Source organism: Notamacropus eugenii, chromosome 4, assembly GCF_028372415.1.
Source record: "Notamacropus eugenii isolate mMacEug1 chromosome 4, mMacEug1.pri_v2, whole genome shotgun sequence".
Classification (NCBI taxonomy): Eukaryota; Metazoa; Chordata; class Mammalia; order Diprotodontia; family Macropodidae; genus Notamacropus; species Notamacropus eugenii.
Window position 1 is genome coordinate 233,100,730 of NC_092875.1, and position 22,421 is coordinate 233,123,150.

A 22,421-nucleotide genomic window follows, 5' to 3' on the forward strand; every position below is an offset into this window, starting at 1 on the left:
AAAAGCATTCTCAGTACCAATTCCCCTTCGATGGCATCTCAAACCCTCCTTCTTTGGTTTTGTAGCATAACTTTCAAAGCCATAGAGACAAATAGCTGGTAAAACTTTTGGTAATTTTTCCAAATGATGCATTGGAGAAAGAAATCTGGGACTATTTGTTTGGTTGGTTTTTTTAATCCCCTGATTTTAGTAGTTGTAGAAACAATGTGTGCCAGAAAGAAACAAGGTGAGAAATGCAAGGATTTGGAGCCAAATGGTCTAAGTTCAAGTGCCAACCCCTATCCCTGTAGTCCCGAAGGTATAAGGATGAGCCAGTCCTTATCCAAGCTGTATTACCCAGGGCAAGCTAGGTTAATTTCTCTGTGCCTTACTTACCCTATATACAAAAACAGGCTAGTAATATTTACATTACCTATAGGGTTACTGTGAGGAAAGCATTTTATAACCTAAAAGTGTTCTAGAAATATGAATTATTATTATCAGTGGTTCAGATAACTCCAGATATGAAACATCCCTTTACTAAAGCTTCTCCCAGTCTGATATGATGCTCTGCATTTTATATGTAATAAACAAAATGGGAAGGTAATGCTACTAACCTACTGTCAAATGGACAGATCTTTGAAGATGTGTTTTCCAGTATTTTTGATGGATTTATAATGATCTATTTATAATGATCACTTTCTACTTCTTGATATCTTTTACTATTCAAATCAATAATAAGGCCATTCTGAATGAATTGAATGATTATTCAGTTCAATCCAATGAAAAGCAGTCAATCACATTAAGCTGCTTGAATCAATCTGTTCATAGACTCAGTATAAGGATAGTGTCTGGAATTCATGAAGGGCCCTGGAGCTGCAGCTGTCAACATGGGAGAAGCTGGTTGGTTTAGCAGGAGGGCATAGAACTCTGAGTGAGGAAACCTAGATATGAATCCTAAACCTATCACCTCCTAACATTGTGAGCAAGGGCAAGTAACAGAACCTTCTCAAGCTTTTCTCATCTCTAAAATTGTAACTATACATAGCAGTATTCCACTGCTACATTCAAGTTCCCAGTCCCAACCATTCAAATCCACTTTCCATGAGCTTCTGCTTTCCTATGAATGTTCCTCTTACCAGCCTTAATCAGATGTCATAAAGCAAGCATTTAATAAATGCTTATCCACTTGACTTGACTTGAAATGACACCATAGTAAGACAAAGGAGTATTTCCTTTAAAAACAATGCCAGTTAATGGCAAGAAATTGCAGTAACCAGCAAACAATCCATTATCTATTTCCTCAAACTACCTCCTCCTATATCTCTAGTCCTAGGATGATAATAGTCCATTTCCTCCCATTTCCCAGGTTATAATTCAATCTAACAAGCATGTCAAGCATCAGCTATGTCAAAGACACTATGCTAAACACAGGAAACACAAAAACAAAACAAACAACAAAAATCAGTCCCTGATCCCAAGGAGCTTACCTTCTACTGGAAGATACAACATGAAAATAAATCAACACAGTGCATGAAAAAAGAACACCAAGAACTAGCTCCACGAGAAAAGGGGACAGGGCCCCTGAGCTGGGTCTTGAAGAAAGACAAAGAGATGGAGATGATGCGTTTGTGAAATAGCGTTTTCAAATACATAGAGAAAAAAGATGGAGAATTAAGTTTGGGCAACAACTAGTAATCTATTTTGTCAGAAAGGTAGAGTTCATGAGGAGTAGTAATATGAAAAAAATCTAGAAAGCTAAGTGAGAGCCAAACTGTGGAGGGCCTTAAATGCCAAGCTATGAAATGTGTACTTTATCCTAGAAGCAACAGGAAGGATGAACACGTGGAACTCAGGAAGATTCATCACCATCCATGATTTGTTTCTTTTGTTTAGGACAACTTAATTAGTTTCCCCATAAAGTTAGCTGGGTCTATGTTTTGGGCAATTTCTTTCAGGGTCATTTAGAGATTCGATAAAAGGTGAATTCATTTCCTTACATTCAATGGCTTTGCATCATTATTTCCAGTGGACAGCTGTGACGTGGGTACTTCAAGGCCCATGGCTCTGGTCAGGAAGGCATACATAGAAAGGAAGACTTCCACCGTCATCTCTTTCCTGTCTTTCTTCTTCTGCCTGTCAGGAGTTACAAGCATGAGTTACACCTGTTGCAGGATTTTTGATACAGGATTTCTCACCTCAATCACCCTTGAGGTGAAAGAGGAGCATGCCCATTTTTTTCCTCTTTCATAATATTCAGGGGAAGATAAATCTGAGCCATATCAGCTTACAAACTGCCACAGCAAAGTAAGTTATACAGCAAAGGGAGAGTCATTTCCCTGTATTCTAAGTTTACTCGCTTTTTAAAATGATGATTTCCTTGTGCTGTTAGACTCCCACTAACGGAAGAAATTGGCTCTAGATTTTTCCCATTCATTTACAAAAGACTTAACATCTTAACAAGCCTTGCATTCTGTAAAACATATTTTACAGTGGGATCAAAAATGACATAACACATGTGGTCCTGGAACAAAAATATACGTATGCAAAAGTTAGAATCCAGAACCTATAAAATGTTGTGTCAAATAAATACATTTAGCTTTTATATCATGGCTAATAGAACACTAATTCCAAAGCAAAGCACCAGATGACTGCAATTACAGCTGAGCAGAGTGAGACTATAAGCAACCAGTGTAACTCATGTTTGTAACTCCTGGCAGGCAGAAGAAAGATGATGCTATTGAGGTTCTGCCATGATTTTGGAAAACAACCATTTTTGAGGCTTGTGACTGTCACACCTACTGCTCCTCAGTTCTTTATATGCCTCTCAACCGTAGAAGTACAAAACGATGTGAAATGGGAAACACATTGGCATATTAGATTCATTCAGTAATTCTCTTGTTTGTATCTTTATTTTTAAGAACAAAACAGTCCACTGGCCAAGCATTCTTCAATGGAATGAACTTCTACCAACTTCCTGTAAATAACATTCCCCAGCCATGGGTAGAACATGTCAGTACATTCCATGTTCAACGAACCATCTCTGATCTCTGTTTTCTCCCTATGATCCTGGAGGAGGAAAACAAAGAATTTATGTTCCCACAAAATCTTCTGTAGTATTTGTTGCCATCAAATATCTGCCACCTGACAAAGCAGCTGTCTGCTGATAGAGGGTTTCAGAAATCTGCTCCTTCCATCTGTGGTTGAACATGCAGACTGTTGAACAGCTCTCATGGTGACTATTGTGATCATTGAATCACAAGTAGGAGGAGTAGCCTGTTTCCTAGGACTTTATAAATGCATGACTGATGGTACTTTTCCCCCTCCCCCTACTCAGCATTCACAAGTTTACATGTTTGGTCCCCAAGGGAGTAACTGCTCTCCCAGGTTCCAGGGTACCTTGTGGGTCAAAACCCCATTAGTGAACTTGACTTTAATAATCTTTTAATAGACACAATTAGCTCAAAGCAAAGACATTTACCAAGATGGTATAATAAGAACAGGAGCTATAAAATATTCCCCCCTCAAACCTGGTGCACAAGATCTTCAAAAACACACAGTATCAGTGAGAAGAACAGGAATAAATGCAGGGCACATTAGTAATGAGGCACACATGTAGGGAACACATATTGCTAAGGAAAGTCATGCCTCCAGCTCCGCAATGCCATTCTCTCCTTAAAATGATCTCACCCTGCTCTCCACTGGCTACATCTCTGCTGGGCAGGTTGGTCAGCTAAGCTTCCTGGGTCTGCTCCTTTCCACAGGTAAGTTCCACATTTCCAAGGTTAATTGTCCTTTGGCTCTGTAGTTGATCTCTCTATTGCCAGGGATCATGCTCCTTGCCGCTGCTTCCTGCCTTGAATCATTCAACTGGCTCTCTTCGTCTATGTCTCCCTAAATAGTATGTCTCTGTTCCCTGGTGGATGTGCTGTCTCCTATTGGTTAAGTAGTTCTGCCGCAAGATGTCATGGCCACTGGGTGGGGATTTCTTGCCTTAAATGCCTCAACTGATGCTTAAGTCTGACAGGCTTGTCTTTTGAGGGCTATCTGGCCGTGGCCAAGCTCCAGTCAACCGAAGGAAAACATCCCATCAAATTCCATCAGAGAACTCTTTGATAATAAAGGGACAATAGGGCACAGTCCTATCTTTGCCCTTAGTTTAACACTTTAACACTCCATCTCCTCTGTTACATTTTCCTTACTTTCTGTGAAAACATCACCTAGTTTGGGAGAGGAGTGGGAAGGAACCAACTTCCCTCTCCTCCCTGGATATGAAATACCACCCTTGTTTAAGGCATAAGACAAGGGTGTGCTGCAAGATCCATTGGACTATGTTGCTCTCATCCACTTCCATACACACATACATACATACATATATGTATATATACATGTAAGTGTGTGTTACATGTGTGTACATTATATACACATATTTAATGGACTATTTGTACAGAATAATAACACAGGGTGTTTTCCTGAAACTGTTTGGCTTTCAGGTCTATTATGGAAGGTCCCTATGTTGATGACAAAATTCTACATATAACATCTGTGGGTATCTCTGTAGCTGTTGGATTGTAGCAGTCTTTCATCCTGAGAGCCTGCTGCCAGATATCCATTCGTTAAGAGAATGAGTTAATGGGTGTGGATGATTATAGGCAGTTAACAGGACTTTATGAGAGATTTCCCCTCTTGGAACAAACAGGAAGACAAGTCCAAGTCACCATTCAATGAAATTAATGAAATGCCGTTCTATGTCAAGCCAGAGCTAATGATGTAGGAAGTAGAATGCTCAACTTGGAGTTAGGATGATATATATTCAAATCCTCCCTCCAAATTTTACTTGTTGCTGGAACATAGGAAAGTAACTTAAAACCTCTTTGAAAATCAGCTTTCTCACCGTAAAATTGAATTGTTTTTGAGGCTCAAATGAGATAATTTATGCCTACTAACACTTTTTGAACTACCTAGGTTCAAAGTTCTATCATGGCATACTTTATACCATAGATCAAGCCCCTACCCATACTTCTATTTGCAAACTATGCCAAATAACACATGAATTCAAAAGTAAAAGGCATTTAATAAAACACAAAATATATAAAATTAATTGAATCAGATGACAAATAGTCTCTCCACTCACAAACAAGTGGCTATCATTTCCCATACCTCCAGAGGAGTACCATTAAACTTTCCATTTAATCTTTCTGTATCCCCAATTCAAAGCACACAAGTGAAGTTTAGAATTGAAGCCACTATGTTTAATTAACATGACATTTCATCTCAGTGTAGTAGATTAGAGAGTACTAATTTCTCCAGACTGGATGAATGCTGAAGCCCCTGGTCATAGCTCTCATAGCCATTATCATGGTGGTAACGGAATGCTGGAGGTGTACATACCGTACTATTCACTTACTCTTGAGGCAATTTCCTTTTTGCCTCTTCTTATATCTATACTGCTTCTGCCAGACTTTCTGCCACAACATTCTCACAGCATTTATTTTTAAATTCTCACAGCATGTCTAAAACCAGATTGCAGAGCGTCCTTTTCTAGTCAGAGTGGGTACCAAGTGAAATCACCATACTGCAGGCTAACACATAACCTTCTAGGAAACGTAGTCCTATGAATTCTCTCTGGGAATTCTCTCTCTTTTATATCCAAATGTCTTGAGAAACAGAACCTAAGAATACATCCTCTACATCTATAAAAAGCTTCAAAAATGATAAGGTGCTATATAATCTGGCCTCAGGCATTTACTAGCCACCCTGTGCCTCAATTTCCTCATCTGTAAAATAAGCTGGAAAAGGAAATGGCAAACCACTCCAGTATCTTTGCCAAGAAAATTCCAAATAGGGTCATGAAGATTCAGACATAACTGAAATGACTGAACAACATATAAATGTGATCTATTACCATTATTATTTATTATTATTATTATACTCCACAATTAAGGACTAAGCAAGAATAACAAGGATTTCATAGCAATTACCCAAAGCCAAGGAGGTCAACATGAAATGGATAAAGGGAATCTGCTGAGGTCTACTGCTATGAACAAAGCAGCAGACCTCAGGGAAATAATAGTTTATTTTACCCAGCTATTACCAAGACAGTATTTCTTTATGATGGTAACATTAGCCATAGCTCCTTCTTATTTGGCTGTGTTGGCAACACTGTTATCCTAGGTATATTTATGAGGTCCACCAGTCCATTATACCCAACAACATTCCTTTTAGAAGTTTTAAACTAGTTCTGAGTAAATGCTGTCATAAGCCATTCAAGGGTGGGGCGTTTTAACCAAAACCATAGTTGCAATATGACCAAAAGGCTGTATTTCTGTAAATAAACCACAAGTGAAGGAGCTGTGAATCAATCCAAATATTATGGAAAGAGTGACTTTTTACATAATTTGGAATTACACAAAGAAAGTGATTAAAGCGTCCATACTCTGACACAAAGACGTTGTTCCTAAGTATACACCCCAAAGAGGCCAATGACAAAAAGAAAAGCCTTACATAAATCAAAATACTTAGAGACATTTTGTAGTAGCTGAGGACTAGATACAAAAGAGATGCCCATTGATTGGGGGAATAGCTAAACAAATCATGGTATATGAATGTAATGGTACAGGCTTATATTGCAAGAAGTGATGAATATGACAAATATAGAGAAACACACTCTTATGCACTGATGCAAAGTGAAGTAAGCAGAACCAGGCAAACAACATATACAATCACTACCAAAAAATGGAAATAAAAAAAAAGAAACAAATGAAGCAAAACCGAATGCTGAAAAGTTTTAATGACCAAGGTAGATGCAAGATGCAAAATGAGACATACATTATTGGACCACGGCCAATGCCGAAACATGTTTTGCTTGACTTTGCATATTTGTTACAAGGATTTGTTTCTTTTTTTTTTTTTAATGGAGATGGAGGAGATGGTGGGAGGAATACAAAATGAATTTTTGTTCATTAAAAAAGTTAAACTAATTTTTTTTAAATATGGGTCTAGCATTGAGCCATAAGTTTGTTTTCTAAGGACCAGCCTGAATAAGATCAGAGAGTAACATCACTCAGGTGGCTACAGGGCAATGACATTTTCAGTCCCAACAAATCCCAAAGATCAACTGCTAAGTTATAAAGAGGTGGTGCTTTCCATCAGTGGAGGGCAGACCTTTACCAAAAGATATTGCAGGCCCTTAAAGTATTGGAGCAGTCTCTTCAGAAGTATTTGTTGAATTGATTTGAATTCAATTGATATTGAATTTCAATAAGAGAAAGAGCCAAATTTCATATCTTTTCCCTGCTTCCCTCTTCTACTACCCCACCTTACCCCTGCCCTCACATGCAGTTTCTCTGAAAGTTGGAATGAAAAATATTTTGCCCCAATTTCAACTGGCATTTCAACTGAAGGAACACTTTGCTTTTTCCAGCTTTGGGAGAACAGGCTACAACTACGTCAGACTCCCTGACAAAGTGCCCCTAGGGCTGGCTAGATTTCCCTACAACTGAGTGGTCAGCCCTCCTGATTTTTTGAGGATTATCTTGAGCAGGGTCTTAAATTGTATCAATTCTTATAAAAAATATATGAATAGTTTTTCTATGATCTTGGGGGAGGGAAATTAGAATCCTGTCTTCCCTAAGAAGAGTAATTGCCTATCTGTTGAAAAGAATGAATTATGATCTCTCTGTCTCTCTCTCTCTCTCTCTCTCTCTCTCTCTCTCTCTCTCTCTCTCTCTCTCTCTCTCTCTCTCTTTCTCTTTTTCTCTCTCTCTGTTTTTCTGTGTGTCTGTCTCTGTCTCTCCTCTTTTTCTTCCTCCCTCTTTCTTTCCCTCCCTCTCTCCTATCACTACTGTGCCAAAAAAAATAGATTTACAGGAGTCTTGGTCAACAGCTCAAACACAGTTCCTTTAAGGTCATTGAGATTAAAAAATTATTCCTCAATCCTTCATATCTCTTCTCACCAAATAGATCAAATGGCTTTGGTAAAACAATCTTCACTCTCAAACACCACTTCTTTGTCAAATCTTCTTTTCCAAGTTATTTTCTTCATGGATTCATGCCATCTTCTTAGCTAGGACCCAAAGTCCTAGGCCCTGTTGTCAAAGTCTTTAGACTTCAAACATTATCATCAGAAATCCATTGTGAATCCTTCCTTCACTCTTAATGCCATCCATTTGCCTTCCTCCATTAGCTGTTCAAAGTGCTTCCATATCTATCATAATATTACAATCTCACAACTCTTTTGTCTTTCCTACAGTTTCTGCCTGTTGCTTCTTGTCCTGTCTGCTTGCACCATGTAGAAAAAGTTAAACCCTTATTGACCCAATAGGTATCCTCTTCAAATTACTGAAAAGAGCAATCATGTCCTCCCCAAGCCATATCTTCTAAAATTGAACAATCCTTTTTTCTTTCAACAATTCTTTATATAGCTTGTTCTCCAGTCTCCTTCTCATCCTGATGACCCTGCTTTTGGTGTGGTCTGGCTTATCGATGCCTTTCTAAAGTGTGGTGTCCCAAACTGAAAATAATATTCAGGGTGTGATGTGACCAGGACAGAATATAGTGGCACTACCATCTCCCTTGTTATCTATGCTCTGCCTCTGAATAGAGCCCAGCATTAGCATTCTTTCCTATCATATCACACTGTGGACTTATTGAGCATATGGTCTACTAAAACCTCCAGATGTTTTCCATGCAAATATTTGTCTAATCATGTCTGTGTATTGTCTTCATGAAGTTGATTTCCATTTCTAGTTTACCTTTATCACTACTAAATTCTATCTTACTAGATTTGGCAACTGTTCCAAAAAAAAAACCAATTTTAAAAGGATTATCAAGTACTTACTACTATTATGGATAAGGCACAGTACAGAGGAGCAGATATTATCAAGTAGTAACAGTCCTGATAAAAAGTATCATAACTAGTGCTAGAACACAGCTAGAACATGACATTCTCCAACTGTGCCTTACTATATCCCACAGACAGCTGGAAAGTGTTGCCTTTTGTGTGCTACTTCCACCAGAGGCTTTGAATCTTCACTGTAACACAGCAACCTAACATCACAAAATGAATACCTACATGCCTTGGTTTAATGAAAACAAAAAAGTCCTATTAAAAAAGAAATCCTTCCTTTATCACCTCAGCTTATTTAGCCTCTACTCCTGTTTCTAGAAAAAAGAAGTAATTTAAGAATTATTGTATTCCCTGAAAACCATGATCACAGATATCATATTTCAAGAAATTATCAATTGAAACTGCCCCGATATCTTAGATCCAGAGGGTAAAGTAGAAATTGAAAGAATCCAACAATCACATCCTAAAAGAAATTCCAAAATGAAATCTCCCAAAAATATTATAAGCAAATTCCAGAGCTCCCATGTCAAGGAGAAAATACTTCAAGCAGCCAGAAAGAAATAAGTCAAATATTGTACAGCCACAGTCAGGATCACACAAGACTTAGTGACTTTCATGTTAGAAGAGCAGAGGGCTTGGAATATGACATTTGGGAAGGCAAAGGAGCTAGGATTACAACCATGATCTGCATCTGAATCCTCTCTGACATAGCTGTGGGGCACTGGACAAGTCACTTAACTTCCTCGTGTTTCCAGGCAGCTGTCTAAGTCTGTAAGTTGCAGCACTATGATTTCACTGTTGTATAGACTTTGTCACTGAATGGAAGTATGAAATTTGGTGCTTGCTTCTCAGTAGGGAACCCAAGCCTTACTATGACACATGAAACTATCAGCAGGTAAACAATTAGAAGGAAGCAATGTAACTTAATACTAAAGTGTTTGGTATGGGCAACCAAAGGAATTCACAGGAAACAAAAATAAACAAATTTCTGAAAATTGAACCTATGTGCATATATATATATATATATATATATATATACACACAATTTTCAGGAACTTGTTTATATACATGTATATGTATGTGCATATATGTGTATGTGTATTTCATTTTCAAAACTTGTTTATGCAAAGGAGTTTTATTGCTGTTATATTTGTTGGAAAAATATCCTCTTCATTCTGAGTCATCCTTGGACAGAAGTGTGGGAATCGAGATTTGACAGTGTCAGAAGGGATGATTCCCTTTTGTTGTTTAGTTGTTTTCAGTCATGAGATTCTTCATGACCCCATTTGGAGTTTTCTTGGCAAGATACTGGAATGTTTTTGCTCATTTTATAGATGAGGAAACTGAGGCAAACAGGGTTAAGTGACTTGCCCAGGGTCACACAGCTGGTAAATGTCTGAGGCCAAATTCAAACTCAGGAAGATAAATCTTCCTGACTGTAAGCCTAGTGCTCTAGCCATTGTACTACCTAACTGCCAGATAATTCCCTACCTCCTTCAATCATCTCTTTCATGACATAGTTTCCAGATCCTTTAACATCCAGACTCCTCTTCTCTGGATGTTCTTCTGTTTGCTAATATCTCTTTTAAAATGGGACAGCCAAAATCTAAAATGATTTTCCAGATGTGGTTTGCATAGTGGGGGCTCAGTATAGTGAAGGCACAACAGGCATCTAGAGAGTATAGAAGGAGAAGAAAAGAGGGCAAGGCCTTGGGGAATAGCAAACATTAGAATGTGTGATATGAATAATGTCCCAAATATGTGGTCAGATTTGTGTCTAGTATAGTATGGGCAATACAGACAATGCATTTCTCACACACACACACGTGTGTGTGTGACTTGTCTATGATCACACAGTTTTGTATGTATATAAATATATAGATAACAAATATGTGCATGCACGTACATGCATATGCATGTAGAATTATATCATGTTTTGTATAGATAATATACTAATTGTGTATAGATAACAATATATTATATGTGATATAATATATTATAGTAATATAATGTAATTACTATATTATATTGTATATAGATATGTGCATATATAGTATACACTCATAGTATATGTATCTTGCATATGTCAATCTAGATACATATACTTTATATGCGTATATGCCATACACAGATATACACACATATACAAACATAAACACTGCATGAACTCGTGAGTGTATATAAGCCTTATATCTATACATAGTATATATAGTCACATATATACATAAAGTATATTTGTATATATACATAGACATACATATGTGCTATATATAGTATGTATACTGTATTATAGTATATGTACATCTACATACCTGTATGTGTAGATGTGTACACACACACCACAAAACACTAGCTCTGTGATCCTGGGCAAGTCACTTACATACATAAACTGCATTGCCTACATACCTGCTACTGCACCACGTGCTGCTCAGACCACATCTAGGGCATCATCCATATCATACTTTCTAACTTCGGTAGTTCCCCAGGGTTCTCTTCTAGGCCCTTCTCTCTTTTCTCCCTGTGCTTTCTCTCAGTAGCCTTATCAGTTCCCACAGGCTTAGTGGTCACTTCTGTGCAGATGACACACAGGTCTATATTTCCAGCTCGTTTCTCCCCTGACCTTCAGTCCTATATCACCTATTGCCTATTGGGCATTTTAAATTGGATCTTCTGGAAACATCTCAAATCCAACTCATTATCTGTCCCCCAAGACCCCTACTCTCTTCCCAACTATCTTATTTCTGTCAGAGGTACCACCATCCTTGCAACTTCCCAGGTTACAAACCTCAACAGTATCCTGGACTCCTTGCTTTCACTCTACATATCCAATCAGTTCCCAAATTGCTCTGCCTTCTCCTTCTTCCTCTCCTTCTCCTCTTCTTCCTCCTTCATCTCTTTCTTCCTCATGCTTCTTTTCTCTCTCTTCCTCCCTCTCCTCTCCTCCCCCTTTTCCCTGTCTCCCTCTTTCTTTCTTCCTGTTCCTCTCTCTCTTTCTCTCACTTTCTGTCTCTTTCTCTCTCTCCCTCTCTCTTCCTCTCTCTCATCCTCTTCGCACCCCCTCTCTCTTCCCATCTTCTTTCTCTACACACAGTCAACCCCTTAATTCAGGTTCTCATCACCTATTGCCTAGGTTATTGCAACAACTACCTCATTAGTTTCCCTGCCTTGAGTTCCTTCCTCTCTAATCTGTCCTACACACTGATGATGCTAAAGTAGTTTTCTGACAGTGCAGATCCTTCTGTGTGACAATGCTACTCAATCAACTCTAGTCATTTCCTATCACTCCAGGATAAAACAAACTCCTCCTTTTAAAGCCTTTCACAATCTGGTCCCAACCTATCTTTTCAGACTGGCTGGATATAACTCCTGCTCTAATATTACCAAATTGGGGTTCTCTCAGTTCCTCACACGACAATCCATCTCCAGTTTCCATTCCTTTGCGCTGGCACTCCTACATGCATAGAATGCACCCCCTCTCTTCCTTTAAAACACAACTTACCTTTCCTGATCCCCTCCCCAACTGTTAGTGATCTCCCTGCCTCCAAAGTATCTTGTATTTAGCTATTTTTAATTTATTTGTAATAATTTGCTTTACACTCACACTGTATGTCCTTAAATATACTACTTGTCTCTTTTTTTAGAATTTAGACCAGTGGTAGGGAACCTGTGATCTTGAGGTCACATGAGGCCCTCTAGGTCCTCAAATGCAGTCCTTTGACTGAATCCAAACTTCACAGAACAAATCCCCTTAATAAAAAGTGAGAAATGAAGAGACGTTTGAAATGAGCTCTCCCCTTAAATGAAGGCTGGGAGTTCATGGCCCCAGTATCTACCTCTCTGATTGGAGGTTACCTCTCTGATACCAAGGCCAATGAAATCTTATAGAATGATGAGGTTACCCAAATAATGAGCTTCCCAGGGCATAGTGGAGAAGTTCCAAAGTAACATATTCACATAAGAATCAACTGTATAATATCCCTGACAAATGGGCATCTTGCTATTATTGGAAGACCTCCAACAAATCTTCCTTCAATGACAGCCAACTGATATAAAAACTGAGGTTTTCTGCTCCCCAAAATAACCTGATTATGCAACAATGCAATTGGCTAAAGAAACCAAAATCCCAATTTCTCATAATGTCCATTTGAATAGTAGGATCATGGGTTTCCAAAGCTCCTTTCTGCCTTCTCTATTACTAGCTCCTCTATTTGGCATTTAGAGTCATTTACAATATGGTGCCAGCCTATATTTCTTTATTTTTTTCTACCATTCTTTTTTTCTATTATATTTTATTTTATTTTGTTGCTCTGGGCTTAGCAAACATTAGGCAGAGTGGGCATGTCCATGTGCACTGCAAATGAACTATGAAAATAGAGGCTTGCTTTTCTTTTTTAAGTGTATAGTGAATTCAACATGTTGCTTTCAAAAAAATGTAAGTTTCTTGTGAGGAGGGATTGTTTCATTTTTTGGTACTTGTACTCCCACTGTCTAACAGAGTACCTGCCACATCATAGACTCTCAATAAAGGCTTGTTAACTGACTGACTGTTGACTTGGAGCATCATATTCAGTGCTAGCTGACACATTTTAAGAGGGATGTTAGCAATCAGGGGTATATCCAAGGAAGGGAAACTAGGATGCTGAAAGGCCTGGAAATCATGACATTTGAGGGATAATTGAAGGAGCTAGAAAAATCATCTTCAAAGCTGTCTGCCTCCCCCACAAAAGTTTCAAATCCCTATTCCCATACTTGTGTCAAAGGATGACTCAGCACAAAGGAAATCTTTGCCCATCTTTCCAATAAACATAAAAGTAGAAAACTTCCCCACCCTTAGGTGACTCACCAGATGAGGAAGTTTATTTGTGGACATTTCCAGGCACAGGCATCCTTCACAGCACCCACAGCATATCCAGAGGAGGCTCCCCAAGAAGATGGAATCTTCTTAACTTGTCACAAAACCTGGCAATGGTCACTGGGCATCAGAGTTTTGATTAGCACTTTTTATGCCCATGGCAAGTAGCATGAAACTTGTCTTCAAATAAGCTTTTTAAGATAAATTTAGTTCAGAGTAGAGACCATAAGACCCTGCCCTATGGGAAATTGGCAGGATACTGCTGAATAATCTACCTCAGTGGTAAGGTGATGATGGGCCTGAGCCATAGAGAAGATTAGGCAAATGGGAATATGAAGAGAAAAAGAGAAAAACTTTCCATTTGGAACCTTTCATAGCAATTAATTATTCTTGCTAATTGGATGCTAAACTCAGTTGTTCCTCTGTCACTGAAAGAATAGATGTGTTGCTCTAAATATCAGTGCCCTGGGGAAAACTCCCAGTCTCCCTATCCAAGTTAACAACACTGCCAGCAATGTCCAGGTTCATCTGAGGATTAAAGTGAGGGAAGGTGGACTACCTTAAGGCATCACAGTGAATAATGAAGAAAATTACTGCAAACCTCTTTACCTATTACACAGTACACAAGTTCCTGAACACCTGGTTATTTCCATAATGTTGCATGAAATATGATGCTTTCCCATAACAAAGCAGTCCATTTATTTTACCAGAAATTTCCTGAAACTTGCTTATCTTCATCTCCTATGAACTTCTCTGGGTTACCCATGCCACTTACTCAGCACTGAGTTGCATTGCTTACTTCAGATTATTTGACTTCTGGGAACTTTAGGCTTGAGGCCCCTCCTAAGAAGCTTTTTAAGAACAAAAACTAAGTTTTATAATTCAGTTCAGTAATAAATTCAATATTTATTCTAGTACCTCCTTTGTGAGAAACATCTAGCTAAGTGCTAAGGATATGAAGATAGATGTAACATTAGATCTATTCTTCAGGGGTTTATAATCTAATAGGGGAATGATGTGTATATAAATAACTATGATACAAGGGACAATGAGAGAAGTGAAAAGGAAGACAAGACAAAGGACTTGGAGAGTCATAAGAAATAGATCATTTTGGCCTGGGGTTTCTCAAGGAGAAGGCAGGATGTTAGGATGTGGAAGGAAGGGAGGGAAGGAATAAGGGAGGGAGGAAAGAAACGAAGGAGAGAAGGAAGGAGGGAGAGAGAAAATATGCATTTATTTAATACCTAGTATGTGCCAGACATTGTGCTAAGAACTTAATATTCATATTTGATCCTCACAACCATGAGGTGGGCGAGGCAGACAGGGATTAAGTGACTCAGCTAGTAAGTATCTGAGGTCAAATTTGAACTCACATTTTCCTGACTTCGGATCCAATATTCTATTTAATGGCCATCTAGATGTCTCTGACTTTACTGTCAGAAAAGACTACAGGAAGATACTGTATTTAAGTTGAGACTTCAAAAAAGAAAAGAGAGGGGAGAGAGAGAAAGGATTTCTTTATGTCTTCCCTTCCCCCCTCCCACAAGTACACAGCAAAATTCGAAGAACAGAGTATGAGCTCAGTAAAGACTTGCAGGTTATTTTATATTAACTGCTATTAATGTGATATTTAGCTGTTTTTTTATCCATCTTCTTTAAGAGTTTCTGCAATGTTCCATGGATCCCAGACATAATCAGTACCATGTTATCCACAAATAGGAGTACCTGGAAGTCCTAACCATCTAAAGGGAATCCCTCTTCCATTGAAACTTTGTGCTGAACACCCTATGAATGAAAAAAAATGCCTGTTGTCCAAGTTACGTTATGTAGTTCAATTCTTTCAAATCAATGAGCACTTATTAAGAATTCGTGCAAGCTGCTAGAGAATACAAAAATAAAAAATAAAACTGTCTTTGACCTCAGTTTACTTGTGGGAAACATACTGTATGTAGAAAAATACATCCAAGATATAGACAAAGAAATTGCTGGTTCATCAGTATATAGTTCATAAATAGACATTGAACATGGGACAATCTGAAGAGGAGGAATAGGATGAGCAGAATTGCCTTTGAGAAAATCCACCATGCTTTTAAAGAGCCCAAGTTGCTTCATGAGAAAAGGCCAACATTTTTTTAACATCAATACTCTTCTGTTATATGAATGTGAATCATGGAATACTGCAATTCCCAAAGAGTTAAAGTCACAGGCTATCCAAAGAGCTATAAAGAAATGTATTGTGAGTATGATTCGACTTCCCTTGACCAACAACAAAGAATTCAAGAGAAGTAGCTTCATAAAGGATATCACCAGAGATGTGTAACCAGAAAAGGAGTAGGGCTGGTCATGCAACAAGAACAGGAAATAACCAGTGAAAATTCTGCAGGATCCATCGGTATCTGCATGAGGTCAAGAGATCTATAGGAAGGTTCCCAGTATTCTGGGCAGATTCCCTGTGCAGGATTTTTGTGAAGATGAAGAGTTCCTAACAAAGATCCACCATAACCTCTCACAGGATGAGAACATGTAGATGTGTAGAGATCTAAATCATTCACTATCTTCCTTTCAGCCTTTGTCAACGGTCATTATAAATGCCAGCCCAGATTTCTAGAACGGGTTTATGAGTAGACAAAGAATTTTATATACATTTCAACATTTTTCCACAGAATTTCTTTTAAAGTGAACATATCCTTTGAGGCAAACTAATGTAGACATCGGTACTGAGGGTGAGCTGTCCATACTTTATGCTCATATGTGTAAGACAGTTGTTAAATACTAAAGAGCAAAGTTGGAGTATGTCAAGAAAAAAATAACACATTATTTAATGTGACCCTCCTCCTGACCTCTCAGGATAGAACTGTTTCTCTATCATATTTGACATCAGCTTTTCATAGAATTACAAAATTTCACATTTGAAAGTGAGGTCAGGGATAATCTTGTCCAACTCTTTTGTCACAAGAGTGAGAAAAATTGCATGTGGAGTAGAGGGAAAGCACTACAGACAATTAGAGGGAAGGCTGGATCACTGACTACCCATGTAATGACAAAAACAAAATCTTTTGATATCTCTGTCTCCCCCATTGGAAAAGTAGGCACAGTTCCACAGACTCCTCCCCACCCTGGACTCACAAAAATGACAAAGATTTAAAAGGATGTTATATGAAGTGTGAAATCCCTGGAAGTCAAGTCCTCAGTATGAACACATATGTAATTAGCTCTCAGTTCTGCATATGTGACCTTAGGCAAATCACTTAAATCTGGACCTCAACTCCTTCATCTGCAAAATCAGAGTAATAGATTAGAAGTTCATAGATAATTTTCCGACTAAAGCTATTATGTCCAGCACTGTCCAGCATGCTGTTAAATTTAGCTAATGCTAAAAGTCAATTTATCTTTGCTAAAGAAAAACAGAGTTAGGGAGATAAAGCTACTGATGCTTTCCAGGGTCAAATATAAATGATTTGAAAGAATTACCAATTATTTTCAGTTATCAACAATGCTTCTCAACTAGTGATAATAATAATAGCTCACATAGTGAGCTATAGTGCTTTTAAGGTCAAAGAATCCTACCCCTGCCACTAATTACCTGGGACCTTGGGTAATTCACTCCCTGGACCTCAGTTTCTTCATCTGTAAGATGAGAGAGTTGAACTAGAAAGCCTTTAAGGCTCCTTCTAGCATATCTACTTTCCTGTGATCATGGGCTTCAGAAACAGAAAGGACTTTAGAGATCAATTAATTCAATCCTCTCATTTTGTAGATTACGAAATGGAGTCCCAGAAAAATGTTCCTAAGGCTAGTGTTCATTTCATACCACTCTTACCTGTATTATTCTCTTTTTTATTACCTTAATTTTTAAAGGAAGTAGCAGAACCAATATTCAAAACCATGTCTTCTCATTCTAAATCCAGGGCTCTTTTCACTACATCACACAACTGATAAAGTGTTTTATTCATAACAATCCCATGAAGAGACTAATATAAGTATTCTAATCTCCACTTTACAAATTAAGAAACTGAGGTACAAAAAAGTTAAATGACTTACGCAGAATCCAGTTTCCAATTCAGGATTTCAGATTACAAGACCAGTGCCCTTTGCATGACATGCCTCTTCAACTAAGATTCAGCTATCATCAACAGTATATTTACTGTTAGAGGCACTCCTATCTAGCCAGGGAAATAACCCAGGTGAATGTTTTGGTGAAAGGAAGGATAAGATACTCCACCAGGCCCTGGCAGTCTGGAGTGCCTCCAGAGAACAAAAGCAAACCAGTATAGTCTTCTATCAGGATAAAAGACAAGACCCTCTTTGAAATGGGCAGATTGAAGGTTCTTATAGGAATGAGTTTGATTTCTTATTTCCAAGGAGAAAAAAAAAAGTAGAAAGGAATGAGATTCATTGAAAAGTTATCAAGCATGGAACTAAGTAAATAGCCTTGAGTGCTAGAGACAAAGCTCTCACCTAAGGAGCTATCCAGGGTACTAGACTACTTTTGTCTAAAGCTGGCTATCCCTTCTACGTCTGACTTTCTGCCCCCAGGTATTCAACTATTCCTATTATCAGCTACTTTTCCCCTCTTTGGGTTCCTTTTCTTCATCTGTAAAATGGAGTGATAGGACAAGATTATCTGTGAGGTTCCTTTTAATTTCGAAAGATTATGGCTCACTGGTTCTGTGGCTCTGTGACTTTAATTCATAAGTCAGTATTACTTTCCCCAGCCATAGCTCAAACTGGTAACATGGCTAATTCTTAAGTGGTGAATTCTTTAATGTAATTTATCATCATCATTATCATCATGCAATACTTGTTTCTACTTATTCTCCAGTAAAAACCTACTCCAATGCATCATGTGGGGGAAAAAATAACTCTGGGTCCCTGCAGGCTATGACAGTGAAACATAAATTCTGTCAGGTTCTTCCAAGATGAGAAGACTTCAAGCATAGGTCTAGCAAAGGACTACATACCTCTTGTCTGAAAACCAATTTAGCTAAGATCAGAAGATTGGTCGCCAAACAAAGAATTTTTTTTCAGCCACAATAATACAGGAACAGCATGGGGAGGTTAACAACCTGCATTAGTGTATAGAGTATATACAGTGACAATCACAGATCCCTGAAGTATTGAAATACTTACTCTTCAATGGTCAAGAAACAAACAAATTGTTCCATGGTAGGGGTGATTACATCAACTCTCTTCTTTTGATAGCTTATCTCTTGGTGCCAACTCTCAATCCCTAAACCCAGACAACTATCTGATCTAGGATTAGAAAATTTCTTTTAACTCTTGTTAAATTCCTGGTTTCAGCTGCACCCCCAAAACTATTTCATGAACTCACCTAACAAAACAAAATGGAGCCATGTAGAAGGGGCTCCCTTCTTCTCCCATGATGCTCCCTGGCTGGCATCTAAATAAGTCTGAGGCAAAAACAAAAGGGCTAGTTGGACATGCAAGGCCATCAGGTCTCAGCCTTTCATTCCATATGTTTGCATTTATTTTGTATGTCTGCAAGGATCAAAAGACCCAACTTTCAAGCTAGATTCTAATCAGTGCAAATCTCAGTGATCTTTCTACACAGTTATGTGTTAAAACTATGCACAGAAACTTTCCAAATAATTGGTCTATCTGCATGGTGCCCAGATAGTGAGAAAAGGCAACAATTAATCTAGATTTTAAACACTTTCATTCATTTCAAATGGGAACAGAAAATAGTAATAAAGAATAGACTGTGGTTCCACTGGTATAAGAACTCCCAGAAGAAGAAACTCCCTCTGCCAAGGGAGGTTTTTGAGAATTGCCTGGGGCATTGAGAGGTTAAGTCATTTTCCCAGAGTTATACAGACATTATATGTTAGGAGAGGTGTGTGTGTGTGTGTGTGTGTGTGTGTGTGTGTGTGTGTGGGTGTGGGTGTGGGTGTGTGGGTGTGTGTGCGTGCGAGTGTGTTAAAACAGAAAATAGTTTTATAATGCCTCACACAAATATGAGATATTCTTTTTAAAAAAAAAGTATTCGGCCTTCCCTGAGGAATACAGATAAATGACATTAGAAAAATTCAAAAGTGAAAATAACAATAGCACACATTTCAAAAGTACTTTATGGCTTACAAATCACTTTCCCAACTAGCACCTTGAGGAGGAGGTAGAGCTAGTTCTTATCCTTATTATAAAGGAGGGGATTATAGAGAGGCTGTGATTTAACCCACGGTCACAAAGCTAGTAAACTGCTAAGCTATAACTCAAATCCAAGTCTTCTAAATCCAAAGTCCAGTGTACTTTCCAATATACTACACTTACTCTCAAAAATCTTAATTATTATCTCATTTTTTTAAAAAAATGAAGAATCCAAGTACATATCCAGTGTCTTTTAGGGAGGGAGGGACAGGGCAAAGGGATGCAGATTTCCCAATTTTCTTCAAATTTAAAATACTTCTACAGCTGTAATTACATAACAAATTCACAGTTTAATGGTTTTAAATTAGTTGAAACATTTCTTTAAGAAGAAAATTTTTCCCCCCATTTCTGGAAAAAAGAAATCAAGAATAATAATATTGCCATCTGGTGGTAGCATCAAGTTTTATAATGATACTGCTGAGAAATCCAATTAATAAAGCACCCAATCAGCCATGCTCACTATATACCAAATATATTTATGTTTACTGCTAAAACAGCAAGAGGGTCTTATTAGCTGTCTGTAATCTGACACAATTTTTCAAAACCAAACTAAAACTTTTAGTAGCAGTAAGAGGATGGAATAAAAGTAATTCTCTATAAATGCAGAATCTTACCATAGCTTACTGCAAAAGACATTCAGTACTACTCCTCCCACACAGCTCACTTTTCTTCTCCTTAAAATTCAGGAACATTAATTGACCTGATATAAAGGATATTATTGAAAATACAGATGAGGTCTTTTTAGCCATGCTATAGGGGACAAGAAGAGCCCCGCCAGGCTGAAGCAGCAGCTGAAGCCGTCCTCTGATGGGGGATACCGGGATTGTACTGTCTGTACCTTCTGGTACAACCCTGAAGCTTTTGAAAGCATCATGTGCAATGTGAGAAAGGCTACCTCCACCAGAAAACAGCCTGTCTCCCAGGTGGTTAGACAGCATGTTACCCAACAATGTTTACCTCCCCCAACAAAGAAAGAGGGGATTAAAAAAAAAGATAAATTTAAAAAGGAAAAAAGTGAAGAAGAAACAACTAGTCAAAAGCACAGTCATAAGAAAACCAGACTACAACTGAAAAATGTGAATAAGAGTGGTACTCAGCATTTATAAGTGATTGCTGGAGAACTGTCACTATTACAGACTTTAAGGAGAATATTAAGTGATCCCTTGCATCTAAAGCTGCTTCGACACATCAGCATAGTCAGAGCGGCTCTGCCTCTGGTAATAGAGAGGAATGCTCACGTCATCTTCACCCAGAGAAGGTCTCTTCATTAAATGAAGAATCTCATTAAAGTTCACTTTTTTTTCTAGTTTCTTTAGTACCTTCTCTGTAACATGCCAATACAAAGATTTTGCAAGCACATGCTACATTTTCATGATAAACATTCGTGCACAGTCCACATGTTTTACATAAAATATAAGTATATTAGAATTAATAATTTTGTTGGAATCTACACTGAAGATCACATTTTCTGAATCAATATTTTGATCTCTGGAGTTAAAAGTGCTATGAAAACGTGGTAGAGCATTCATTATGCAGTGTTATGGATAACTTTTTATCATTTTTAGTGAATTCCAATATTTGCTTCTTGATTTAACTACTATTGGCATGTACCAAATTAAAATTTTTATAGCATGGTTGAAACTGCTTAGCTAGGCATTATTTGAGGATTATGAGTTTATATGTGTGTATACACATAAATGTATATGTGTATGCATATATACACATGTGTGTATGTATATGTCTATGTATACTTATGTGTATATGTACATATATGTATATATACAAGTCAGATCACTTTAATCAATTATTAGTGCAGCCAGATTTTCATAATTATTATCTTCTTAAACTTGCTGGTATTGATGTGAATAAATAGGAAAACTGTTATTAAAGGATTTGCATTAACTTTGGCCAATGTTTTTTGACACATTTTACTAGATTACTGTTTCTGAATTATGTTTCTAGTTTTATCAAGTTTTTTTTGACTTTTTAAAACATTGATTTATTATGTTCATTAGCAAAATACTAAACATTTTAAAGTACTGATTGTTTAGTTTTATACTTCAGATACATATTGTTATCGTAATATGCTGGTATTTTCCATATATACACATTTTCTATTTCAGAGGATTGTACATATTTGTCACACACAAAAAAAAAGGCAACACAGATTTCCACGTTTAAAAAGTTGCACTCCTGAAAAAGTTTTAATAAAAAAATAATTTTATTATTCCTTCTTGCCCCAGACTCCTTCTGTGCCATCAACATTTATAATTACTAGGAAAATGTGAAGAGCTGCACAGAACTAGGGAATAACTAATAATTTATCCAATTTATTCTCGTCAGTTTTTGTTATCTTAATTGGCCCTTGATTAAATATTTTTAACAATTCCTATAGAAAACAGGCAGTTTTCTATTTTCAGGCACAATTGTCATTTATGGATGTATCAATAAACAAATACAAACAAAAATATTCAGTCATCCAGAATTATGTGATATTACCAAAAAGTATTTTATGCTAAAAAAAATATACAGATGAATAGAAAAAGAAAATGAACCATTCTATTGTCTGGAATGAGA

At 37.5% G+C, this 22,421-nt stretch overlaps 1 pseudogene; it reads left to right on the plus strand.

The window, feature by feature from the left end:
- The first annotated feature begins 204 nt into the window (after positions 1 to 204).
- LOC140502458 (YY1-associated factor 2 pseudogene) lies at positions 205 to 21,132 on the plus strand (annotated as a pseudogene).
- Positions 21,133 to 22,421: the final 1,289 nt, after the last annotated feature.